Below are 12773 nucleotides of genomic sequence, written 5' to 3'. Positions count from 1 at the left end.
TTCTTTCTTTTTTTACCTTGTTGCCTTAAAGGAAAGAATGATCCCTACCTTTATTATTATTTATAAAACAAAGATAACAAAGGTAGAAAGGACAGTCTCAGGATAAAAAAAAATCCTTTCGAATAAATACAGCTGTATGAATAAATCCAGGTAGTATCCTGATTTTTCAAACTTGACTAGAGAAGGAAAAACATTGCAAAGCCAGGATGTAGTCTTAAATGCAGGGCTCCTTGGCATCTCTGCTGTTTTATTTTGCTTCTACCAAGCTCATGTATGTAAGGGAAAAAGCTCAGAATTCTCTTAATGGAAATATTGTTCTCCTCTCACTGAAGAAGAGGAATTTTGCTTCAATGACAGTTAAAGTCAGAGTAGATCCAAGGGCCCTTGCCTTCTTCCTGCCTCCTGCTGCTGCTAAGAAGACTCACTGGAAAGCGAGAACATGGCTGGGGAGTGACCAAAGAGTCCTGCGGGACTCACAAAGTAAAGGCCGTTTGCTGGGGTGGCCAAAAAAGCCAGACAAATACAAAGTTGCTCTCAAGCCCTTGGAACTATCACCCGTCACCACATGCCCCCCAGATGGCCCTACTGCTCCCTTCTCCAGGTGGCACAGGAGATCAGCCTGACCATGAGAAAAACATCAAAGGGCTGGAGACAGAGCATTTGCTTTTCACCTGCAGACCAGGGGTTGGCTGAATCCATCCTGCTGCCTGTTTGTGTATGGCCTGCATGCTGGGAATGTTTTTTACATTTTTATTAATGGAAGATAATAAAAAAAAAAGAAATTCCAGGACCCATGAAAAATATATAAAATTCAAGTCAGTGTCCATCGATAAAGTTTTATTGGAGTGCAGCCGTGCTTGCTGGCTGTTTCCCACTGCAGTGGCAGAGCTGAGTAGTGGCCGCACGGCTCACAAAACATAAAACATTTACTATCTGGCCCTTTCCAGAAAATGTCTGCTGACCCCTTCTCTAGACTGGAAGCATCTGAAGGGCTGAGGCTGTGCTCTTGTTGCCAACATGTTACCTTTGCTGCCCAGCATCGTCCCCGTTCTTTCAATGGCCCCAACTGCTTCTAGTCACAGGGAGCCCTGCCCCCACTCAGTGCAGTCCTTTGCGGGGGGCCCACCTCTGGAAGGCCGATCAGTACACCTGTCCCCATGGGCTCAGCAGTGGGGCACTTGACTCAGAAGGTTCAGAGCAAATCCTAGGACTTTCAAGGGGTCTCTCACTTTCCCCCAAGACACAAACCTGAGGAGACTAGAATTGGAATTGCTACCACTCTGAGAGAGAGCTCATCTACTGACATACCACAGCAAAGGAAGGGGGTGGTGTGTGCGTGTGTGTGTGAGAGAGAGAGAGCGACAACCCAGAGCCTGACTATATCATTTGAGCCTGGATCACGCAGAGTTGGAAGCCAACCCACTCTTGAACTCAGACATTTTTGTTCAGGTTTGCTTGAATTATATTTTCTATGACATGCAATTAAAAAAAAAGTGATAGGGTCCCATAACCGATACAGTCCATCCCCATGTGCATGCCCGGCAGCACCCAGGTCCCCAGCATTGACACAGGAGGGCTCTCTAAGTGCCCATGAATTGGAACGACAGTTTCGAAAACTTGGAGTTTGGAAATGGGAGCTCTGCAGCACTTCAGATGTAGAGGGAGACATAAACAAAGGCATGAATAACCCTCAGAGGCAAAACAAGTTAAAAATAATAACAGCAATACCAATGACCATTGATTGCCAACACGGGTCCCCTATTGTGTCACATATTGGTCCAATCATATTGTGTCTTATGACAACTTACTTACTTCATGTAACAAATAGAGAAATGGGCATTCAGAGAGGTCACTTGTTAGATGTCATACAGATAGTTAGAGGAAGACATTTAAAACCAGCTTTACTCAATCCCAAAGCTCTGGAGTAAAACTTGGGTTCAAGTCCTACCTATTCTTCCCAATGTGACCTTCAGCAACTGACCTTTCTGAATCCCAATTTCCTCACCTAAAAAATGGGGTTGATACTCCCTGTATCAAAAAGTTACTTTGAGCCCTGGCTGGTGTGGTGTGGCTCAGTGAATTGAGTCCTGGCCTGTGAACCAAAGGATCGAGAGATCGATTCCCAGACAGGGCACATGCCTGGGTTGTGGGCCAGGTCCCCAGCAGGGAGCACTCGAGAGGCAACCACACATTGATGTTTCTCTCCCCCTCTTTCTCCCTCTCTTCCCCTCTCTCTAAATATAAATAAATAAAATCTTTTTTGTTTTTTTAAGTTGCTTTGAGCCCTGATCAGTGTGGCTCAGTTGGTTGGGCCTCATCCCACAAAGTGAAAGGTCACTGGTTTGATTCCAGTCGGGAAACATGGCTGGGTTGCAGGTTCAGTCCCTGGTAGGTTCAGTGCATGTGAGGGGCAACCAATCCATGTTTCTCTCCCTTCTTTCCCCCTCTCTTTCTCTCCCTCTAAAAATAAATAAATAAATAAAATCTTAAAAAAAAAAAATCAAGTTCCTAATACAGTCATCAACACATCCCAGGAGCCTGAGAAATGCTGGTCTTAGGTTCCCCTGCCTTGGCAGGGCCAGCATGGTCCTGTTTTCCTGGGAGTCTCCACTCAGTCCCAGCCCTTCCTAGCCACCGTTGTGCAGAATTCAGTCTCTAGGTAAACACACACACCCAGCTACTCCTGCGGACCAGCAGCAGGCACAGGACACTGTGGGTCTACCTCTCACTGGCTCTTGGTAATGAATTTGCTTTTGAGCAACCTGATGCAGCCAGGCCTCTCATCCCCAAGCCAAAGCCTCTTAGCCTATGCAGCCCCATTTACTGATAAATGCACGGAATTTGTTTCCAGCATGCTACTCTTTATGGCTGCTTCCTCTCTTGTGGCTCGAGTGATGAAGTGTTATGAATTTGTGGTTTTGTTCTCTTAATTGGAGCTCTAGATTTTAAGAAAGAAAAAAGCAGTGTTTAATTTAAAATCACCCATGGGTTTTCAGTCCTGGGGTATATTAAAAGGGGAAAAGGGGCGGGGGGGGGGGAGAAAGAGGGAGAAATCTAATAGATGAACCTGAGTAAAGACAATTAAGGTAGCTCTTATCTTGTTATATGTAGGAAACATCTAGTTGTGGCTTTTCTGAAAAATAGGCCATTCCAGTGTCTTCCTCAGGTGCTGTGACCACATCTCATGGAGCTGGCAAGCAGAGGTCAGAGTCCTGTCACTTCTGATGTCTGTGAAACTGAGCCCAAGCCCTACAATATACTTGGACATGAGTTTGAGTCTCCTCTCTGATAAAATAGGGATAATTACAGTACTTAGTTCATAGATGTGACATGATGCTTGATCACAAGCAGGAAGAATGTGTTAGCATCTACGGCAGCATAGGTGTATGCACGTGGAGGGTCAGCAGGGCCCCCAGGGCTCTGAAGATGCACAGTCTGTCCACAGCACTGCTGGCAAGAGCTCACCAGCCACTACCCCCATCTCTACCCTCTTGTCTGTTGCTCCCACTCAAACTATCCAGCATGAGTGTCTCCTCACTGACCTGTCTGCTGGAGGTAGGAAGAGGGAAGGTATGGTACCCCAGAGTCCCCCACAGGAGGAGAGTCCCATGAAGATATGCACAGGGCAACTCTCCCCTAAATGAGAAATATCTATGACAACAGAACAGTTGTGAAGAATAAACGACAGAATGCACAAAAAGCCCTTAGCAACCTACTAGAACAGAGCAGGATGGCCAATACTTGGCAGCTATTATTATTGCTATGATTGGTAGTATTTTTAGCAATGACCACTCTGGGCACTGGGCTGATACAGGCAGATGATAAAAATAGACTCATCTTAGATGAATTCGTGATGAGGGAGCATGGGTAGAGGGTGGCATGGTAGACATTGAATGTACAGGCCAATCCCTCTGAGGAATGACACCTAAAAATATCAAGGTTGCTGGTGAACTGCCCTTGACTTTGCTGTCAGTTCAGACACTGGGGACCATCACCTGCCCTGCAGCAAAACTGGCACTGTTATGCCAGGGCCTCCCCTCCACTTTCCAGATTTCACCGCAACGCAGGCAGGCTACTATACAAGAGGGTCCTTCCGTTATAGTGGCTTGCCTCAAGTCCCAGGTGTAGGAAAGATAGATCTGTGGTCCTCCTGAGGTTAAGGTGCAGGCCCAAACCTTGTCATTTAAAAAGGATACGGGCAGGTCTGCACATTGTTTGCATCAAAAATATGGCTGAGTCTAAATATTAGCCCAGTGTAGCTGCAGACAATGAAGCCTGAGGTGGCAATTAATTCTTTGCCTCTGTTGTGTGCAATAGGGTTTTTTTGGTTAAAGGGCAGAGTTTTCACCATATTAGGGTCAAGTCATACTTGTCAGTGGCCGAGAGCCACAATTAAAAGTGCAATAGTACCTTGGAAACTGTGGTCCTGAGTCATTCTGACATTGTGGAGGCAGAGAATTGTTCTCTTAGAAATGTGTGGTGTGAGTTACCTCAGGCAGTTCTAAGCTGACTTGGTATTGCTTGACTCTTCCTCACAGTCAAGGTGAAGGTTGGATGTAAATGATGAACCTGAGGCCCTGGAAGGATCAGAGGACCATCCCAGTAAAAGAAAAAAAAACTATATTGGGTATTGGGTAAAATTTAGTAAAATTAATAGAACATTTAGTATGGAGTTTAAGGTTACTATAATCTGGCATATATAATTATTCGGAAATACCCCGTTCCGCCTCCCCTCCATGCCAAATATTTTACCTGTCCTGAAACAGTCGAGTTGGAACCCCAGGTATGACAGTGGTGATGCTAAACAATGCGGAGCAACTGATCAAAATTTAGTTACAAGCCAACATGCTGGGTGGCCATTCCTCACCCGAACCATCTCTAGTCAGTGTCTGCTAGATGTCAGAAACTGTGCTGAGTCCTGGGGCCACAATGAGGAGTGGAGGCCATCAGGGACCTAGGGAGTTTCCAGGCTAGTGGACAAAAAGGGGGCTGTTTGTATAAAGAAATGCAAAGTGGTAAAAGTCACTAGTGCTATCAGAGGGGTAAGTGACCTGGGTATGGACATGTGGCAAACAAGCAAGACTATGATTAGGCACCGAGGTGGAGCGGGAGGGGGCCGGTGGGAAGGAGGACGTCTGTTAGGCAGTCATCCAGCTCACCCCACCCCTTCCTTCCTGGGAAGTTCGAAGGTCTCTGAACGTCATCATTAACAATAGGCTGGGAAACAGACCCAGACTAGACCCACCTCCAGCATGCCCACAGTCCAAAGGACAAAAATTCTCAAGTCAGACCCTATAGTTTAAGCCTCTGTGAGCAACACAATGAAATTATACAAATAAGAACAGGGCTGGTTCATCCCTGCCTTCCATCGTACCCAATCTACTTCTGAATATAAGACAAATGTATAAATAATTTTTAAAAATATCTAGGCTGTTCAGTGCCATCTTAGAAGGCATATTCTTTCAGCCATTCAGCATTTATTTAGCAAATATTATGGACTCAACATTGTGTGGGAAATAAAAATGACTAAGACTCATTATTTGGGTCAAGAAAGATAGGGTTCACCACACACCTATTAGAATGGCTGAAATCCAGACCACTGACAACATCAAATGCTAACGAGGATGAGAAGCAACAGCAACGCTCATATATTGCTGGAAGGGATGCAAAATGGTACAGCCACTGTGGAAGACAGTTTCCAAAGTTTCAAAGAAGACATTTATTACAAAATTAAATGTATTTTTATCATATGACCCAGCAATCATGGACCTCGGTATTTTCCCAAAGGATGTGAAAACTTCTCTCCACACAAACCTGCACACGATGCTTATAGCAGCTTTAGTCATAATCACCAACAATGGGAAGCAGCCAAGGTGTCTTTCAGTGTGTGAATGAACAAAAACTGCTATAGCCGGACAATGAAATATTATTTGTAACTTAAAGAAATGAGCTCTCAAGCTATGAAAAGACATGGAAGAAACTTAAATACATGTTACTAAGTGAAAGAAACCAATCCAAAAAGGCTGCTCTTTTGAAAATCATACAATACAATTCCAACAATATAACATTCTGGAAAAGGCAAACTGTGGATGTAATAAAAATATCAGTGGTTGTGGGGGAGGCTAGTGTGTGTGAACAGGTAGAGCACTGAGCATTCTTAAGGCAGTAAAGACTGCATGATGTAAGGACGGATACAGGCTTACACATTTTTCCAAAACCGCGGAGTGTACGGCACCGACAGTGAATCCTGAGGTAAACTGCAGACATTGAGTGATTATGGTGTGTCATTGTAGGCTCGTCACTGGCGGAAAATGTACCATTCTGGTGAGTGATGTTAATAATGTGGGAGGCTATGCCTACGTTAGGGCAGAGGGTATGTGGGAAATCTCTATACCTTCCTCTCAATGTGGCTGTAAACCCAAAACTTCTCTTTAAAAATGGTCTTAAAAAAAGGAAACAAAGATAGTGTTTTCACTGGGTCTTCAGGGAAAATAGAAATTGGATTGGTGGAACGGTAAGAAATACAGCTCAGGGGGATGTAACGGAGGAAATGAAGTCACAGAAAAGGGACAGAATTTCCAGGCTGGTTGTAGCTGAAGAATCGATCGAGTTGGCCAACTCCTGTCACCCTGAACCCAGGGCAGACAACAGAGTTCAGGAATATTTCTTTCCAGGCAGCCCACTCGTGGTAAGTCAGAATATGAAACTTACTTGGCAAAATGGTGGCCCCTTTCACAGAGAGAAGAGAGAGAAGAAAGAGTGCTGAACTTTGAGGAAAATGGGGAAGGTTTATTTAATTTGTTGGTAACAATGTGTCTAGAGGCAAACGAGTAAAATTCAGCAAGACCTATTAATCTAGAAATCAATCTCAGAAAGGTGCTTCTAGATCAACATTCACTCTCTTACGTCTCTTCACTATTTTGGATGGGTATGAATAGCTCTTCTTTGAAGATGACCCATAATTTTAGAGACCAGGTCATAAGTTAAGTGATTTCAGAAGTCTGCTAATGAACTAGATCAGGGTTTTTTAAACTTCAATTATTTATGTAGCTCCTATTAGTGAGTGTAAAAGAACTGGTAATAGACATACTAGCAACTAACCAAGATTTTGTCCTTAAAAGATAAAAGGAATTGAAAGAAGGTATACCTGTGTGAGTTAAATGCTACCTATGTTGGGTCTGTGTGCCACAAAAAGACAAAAAACATTTATTGCACCATATAGGTCTCAGATTTTTGAAGATCATGTACCAGTCACCATTCTAAAAGCTTTATGCTCAAAACAATTCTATTAGGTAGAAAGTATTACCTCATAGTTTACATATGAGAAAAAATGAGACACGGGTGGGTTAAGAAATTTGCCTGGGTCGTAGTACCAGAAAACGTAGAACTGGGAAGGTCAAACCCAATCATCCCAGTCCAGAGGCCACTGTCTAACTATTATACAATGCTGGCTGGCCAGAGAGAGTGCAGCATCTCTGCAAAGTGATGTCATGGGAAGGTCATGGACACTGAGGAAGGTGTCTGGAAATGCAGAGTTGTAATGGGTGGCATATAACCCATAGCTATATGAACATAGAGAATAGCATTTACCTAATGGACAAGGTTAGGGTGAAGTCTCCATGTATGAGAACACCATGGGATTAAGCATTTTCAAGATTGCGTGTGTGCATGTATGTGTGTGGAGAGAGGGGGGGGAGGAGAGAGATTAAATAGGTCTGAAGTAATGTTTATATGTTGGTCAGAGTTTAGCCCAGGACACAAAATTCACTCTAGATATATTGAGAAGAATGGGATTTGATTCAGGGATTAGGGGCTTGCAAAATCACCAGAAGAGTTAGCTGATGGAATTTAAAGGGTGGCCTCCAGGCTCCTGTGAGCTCCTAAGTACTGTTCACCAAGTATTTCCAGATCTCCACCTTCTGGGAACACTTCTAACCCCTTTGTGGTTAGGTGGGACTTGCGAGGAGTTCTGACCATTGATTTTGAGAGAAAATAATATGTATTGCTTCCAGGTCAAAGCACGTTAAGTGCTAGAGTGATGGCCCTCCAGCCAAGGCAGCCAGCAAATATGTGTTGATGGCTGTTCCAGCAGCCCAGACCCTAGGGAGAGGAGGAGACGCCAAGCTCAGCCCCTTGGCAATCCACAGTGTGCACGTAGCATAAACAGGAAATGAGCCTGTGTTGTTATAAACCACTTGAGATTTTGAGGTAATTTGTTACCCCAGCAGAACCTCACCTTTACTGACTGAAGCAGGTTCTGACCTCAACATTATAAACTCCCACAACTATAATCCAGGGGACAGGAACTATTACTGCCAATGAGATGTCAGGCTATTGCTGTTTCCATGGCTACCACCACTGCTGAAGCCACAGCTTCCTCAGCCCATGAAGCTAAGAATAAACAGTGAACATGAGTTCAGCTGCTGCCAACATTCACATATATTGGCAGCACAAAAGTCCTGGGTTGGGGGGGGTGGGGGAGAATGGCCTTTGCCTGCCTTCTACCTTAAAAATATCAAGGATATCACCTGCCAGAGCCTATTGCATCCAGAATCCTAATTACAAAGAGTTAGGAGAATGTGGTTTTTAGCCTTCTGTCCCTGTGATGGAGGACATCAATGGGAACATAGAAGGTGATGGAAACAGGTATTCAGTACAAAACACAGATCTAGTGCAGCATCTCAAAGTGTGCTTCAGGGGCTCCCTGCATCAGAACACCTGAGGATGCTACCATCAGATGCCAAACACACACAGTCAGAATCTCAGGGGCCTGGGCACCTGCTTTGTGACAAGGGCCCAGGTAATCCTTACATACACTGAAACCTAAGAGCCTCTGGACTCGGGCAAAGGGGATTTGTCTATTGCAGAGAGAAACAGAAAAGATTGAAAGCAAAATGGCTCCTACATGAAACTTGCTTTAATATTTTAAGACCCCCTATAGGATTCATGTTCTTTGCATAGTTTGAAGTCACATTAAATTTGTGGATTTAATTTAAAAGTCAGATTCAGGCCTCACAGAAAGTGAAACCCAATTCTTTCATTTTAAAAACAAGGAGACGTGGCCAGTGGCTCATTTGGTTGGGGCATAAACCCATAGACCAAAAGACTGTGGGTTTGATTCCTGGTCAGGGTACATGCCTATGTTGCGGGTTCCATCCCCGGTCTGGGTGCATATGGGAGGCAACTGACCAATGTTTCTCTTTCTCTCTCTCTCTCTCTCCTGCTCCCCTCCCCTTTCGTCTCTCTCTAAAATCAATAAACATATACTCAAGTGAGCACTTTTTAAAAAAACAAACAAGGAAAATGAAGCACCAGCAGGTTAAAAATTCTACTTAAGATAAAACATTTTTTAAAATTTTTATTGTTATTCAATTACAGTTGTATGCCTTTTCTCCCCATCCCTCCACCCCACCCCAGCCGAACCCACCTCCCTCCCCAACCTCTACCCTCCCCCTTGATTTTGTCCATGTGTCCTTTATAGTAGTTCCTGTAATCCTCTCTCCTCACTGTCCCCTCCCCACTCCCCCCTGGCTATTGTTAGATTGTTCTTAACTTCGATGTCTCTGGTTATATTTTGTTTGCCTTTTTCTTCCGTTGATTATGTTCCAGTTAAAGGTGAGATCATATGGTATTTGTCCCTCACCGCCTGGCTTATTTCACTTAGCATAATGCTCTCCAGTTCCATCCACACTGTTGCAAAGGGTATAAGCTCCTTCTTTCTCATGATAAAACATTTTTAATGAGAGAGAATTTTATGGACCAAAGAAAGGACAGAAAACCAAATAAATTAGATTTAATCTCAGAAAACAAGTCTCTTCACCAGCCACCTGAGTGTTACCCACAGAGAAAACAGGTCTCAGGAAACCCTTAATCCAGAAGTCACCAAGGGGTAGACCACAAGCCACAGATCTTTTATTATACATTGTGTATTCTTTTAACATTGGAGCTAATGTTTAAGATTTGGGAGGTTTCACATAAAAATCCATATATCTTGTTTCTCTTGAAAAATTAGGAGAGCTGACTGGTTGGGGCCCACATTCCCAATTGCTGGTGGCTCCTTGGGGAGGCAGCTGCCACCTCCTCACCCCTCCCCCAACCTCACCTCCAACACACACTGGGGTTCGCTACAGTCCCCACCACTCCTGTCTCCTGGAATTTCAGGCCAAGGGTCAGGGTCTATTTATCACAAAGCCTAGAATAGTCCTTTCTACTGTTAAAAAAAAAAAGTTTCTCTTAACTATATATCGATCAAAAGTGCAGAAACAATTACAGGCCAATAAGGCTGTGTGAGTTCTTAGACCCTCCCGTTTCATTCACTTGTATTGCCTGTCTGGTCCTGGGGGAAATTTTGCCACTCTGACCTTAGAGTACATGGAAACATTTTTTGGTCTTGGAGACAGGTTTGCAGCATAAGGTCTGAACTCCAGTGGAGGAGAGCCCGCACCTGGTCGCCTGCAGAATAGCACCCTGGAGAGCTTGCTATTTTTAGATTCTGGCCTGCTGGGCAGTGAAAGCGCTTGTCTTTTTTCTTTTTTTTTTTAATATTTATGTATTCATTAATATATTCAAGGTGATTTTCTCATTTTATAATGCTATTTAACTTGAAATGTATTATAATTTTTTTAATTTTAATTTTATTTTATTTTATTTTTTATTGTTATTCAATTACAGTTGTATGCCTTTTCTCCCCATCCCTCCACCCCACCCCAGCTGAACCCACCTCCACCCTCCCCCTTGATTTTGTCCATGTGTCCTTTATAGTATTACAGGATACTGCACCACGGTGTGCTGGAGGTAATTAGTTTGGCTCTAAAATTTGCAGTTAAATAAACGCTAATGAACAGCTGTTCCCAATAAACAGGATAAACTGAAATTAATAATTGCTGTATTCATCTAGCAGATGAATTGACCACTTTTTAAATACACCGACACAGCACGTGTGGTCTCCTGCCCAGCTGGGCCAGCCTTAGAAAATGTAGTTAGTGGCAAAACAGGGCAACTTGGGAACTGAGCAGGACAGACACTGTGCCACCCACTCTGAAGAAACCAAGAAAACAGACGATGGCTTTGCTTGCTTTTTCTTTAAAGGGTAAAAATATCTGATTGAACCCTGGCTGGTGTGGCTCAGTGGATTGAGCACTGGCCTGAGAACCAAAGGGATGCAGTTCAATTCCCAGTCAGGGCACATGCCTGGGTTTTGGACCGGGTCCCCAGTAGGGGGCGCATGAGAGGCAACTACACACTGATGTTTCTCCCCCTCTCTTTCTCCTTCCCTTCCCCTCTGTCTAAAAATTAATAAATAAAATCTTTTTAAAAATCTGATTGACTATGGCCCAAACCCTAGGGAGAAGAGAGCAATTTCATTTTGCCAAAAGTGGGATAAAGTTGTACCAAATGTTTTCCAAGGAGATTTGGCCTGATGACACACTCAGCCTACCCCATCCCCATATTGTTTGTTTAGGGTATTATTTGCACGTGGATCTTTAAAGAACCCGGCTGCATAGAGTCATGGGCGTAGAAAACTGCTAGAAACGTTGAGTCCTCGGTCAGAGGGAAGGGCATGAGCGTTTGAGGCACAAATCCAAGCTCATGTCCTGACTATGCCAATTACCGCAGTTTCCCGTCAGCACAATGGGAACAACAGTTTCCTCACGGGATCGTAGTGAGCTTCACATGAAGTCATCTAGGTCAAGTAGTTAGCACAAGGTTTGCCGCAGAGCAGTTGCTTAGTCTATACTCATTTCCCTCTACATCGCAGAGGAAAGAAATCAGCTTACAAGGAAATCAAACCTCGATTGGCCAGAGCCCCCGCATTCATCATTCACGCAACAACCGTGTATGGTGCTAGTCCCCATTCCAGGCAGGATGCCCGGTGGACAGGGGCTCTGCCTGGTGGGGCAGACGCACGGCAAACAGGACGCAGGAGGATGTCCCCATTAGTACCCTCAGGGGCAAGCGGAGGTCCACCGGGGAGTGGCTGGTGACTGCAGCTGGGATAATAGGGGCCGATGAGGGAACGCCCCCCAGAGAGAATATTGAACCAACAGTCCCGTGAGATCAGTGTAGTGAGAGCGTTTGATTTTCGTTTTTCAAAGATCGCCTTGCCCTGACTGGTGAAGCTCAGTTGATTTGGAGCGTCATCAGTACACCAAAAGTTTACAGTTGGATTCCTGGTTAGGGGCACATGCCTGGGTTGTGGGTTCGGTCCCTGGTCCGATGCATGGGAGAGGCAACCAAGGGATGTTTCTCTCTCACATCAGTGTTTCTCTTTCTCTTTCTCCACCCCAAACCACCCAAAAGAAAAAAAAAATAAGTATGTCCTCAGGTGAGGGATTAAATTAATTAATTGATTGATTGATTACTTAATTAATCAATTGCCCTGGGTGCCACATAGGACAAAGGCAGAAAGAGGGGGACCCATTAGCAGGCTCTTGCAGATGGTGGCTTCAGAGAGGATTCTCCATAAGTTGCCCCAGTCCACCTCTGCCCATGACAAGGGACCCTCCCCACCCCAGGAATCCCCATAGCACATTGGGTTCATTACGAATTACAAGGTCAGTATTGGCGGGAGCTACCATGAGTACTAGGTGAGACCTACACACTTTCCAGCTTGGAGTTGGGCTTTGAAGGCAATGACTGGGCTGTACATAAGATCTTTTTAACCCCTCTCCATTCATTCTTGGATCTCTTTCCCTACTCCCAAGTCCACACATCTCATTCTCAGAGTGCTCTGCATAGGGAAGACTCACTAATGGTTTATGTTTAAAATGTTT

Source organism: Desmodus rotundus, chromosome 10 (assembly GCF_022682495.2).
Source record: "Desmodus rotundus isolate HL8 chromosome 10, HLdesRot8A.1, whole genome shotgun sequence".
NCBI classification, from domain to species: domain Eukaryota; kingdom Metazoa; phylum Chordata; class Mammalia; order Chiroptera; family Phyllostomidae; genus Desmodus; species Desmodus rotundus.
The sequence above is the reverse complement of the archived record's forward strand: the minus strand, read 5'-3'. Positions refer to the sequence as shown.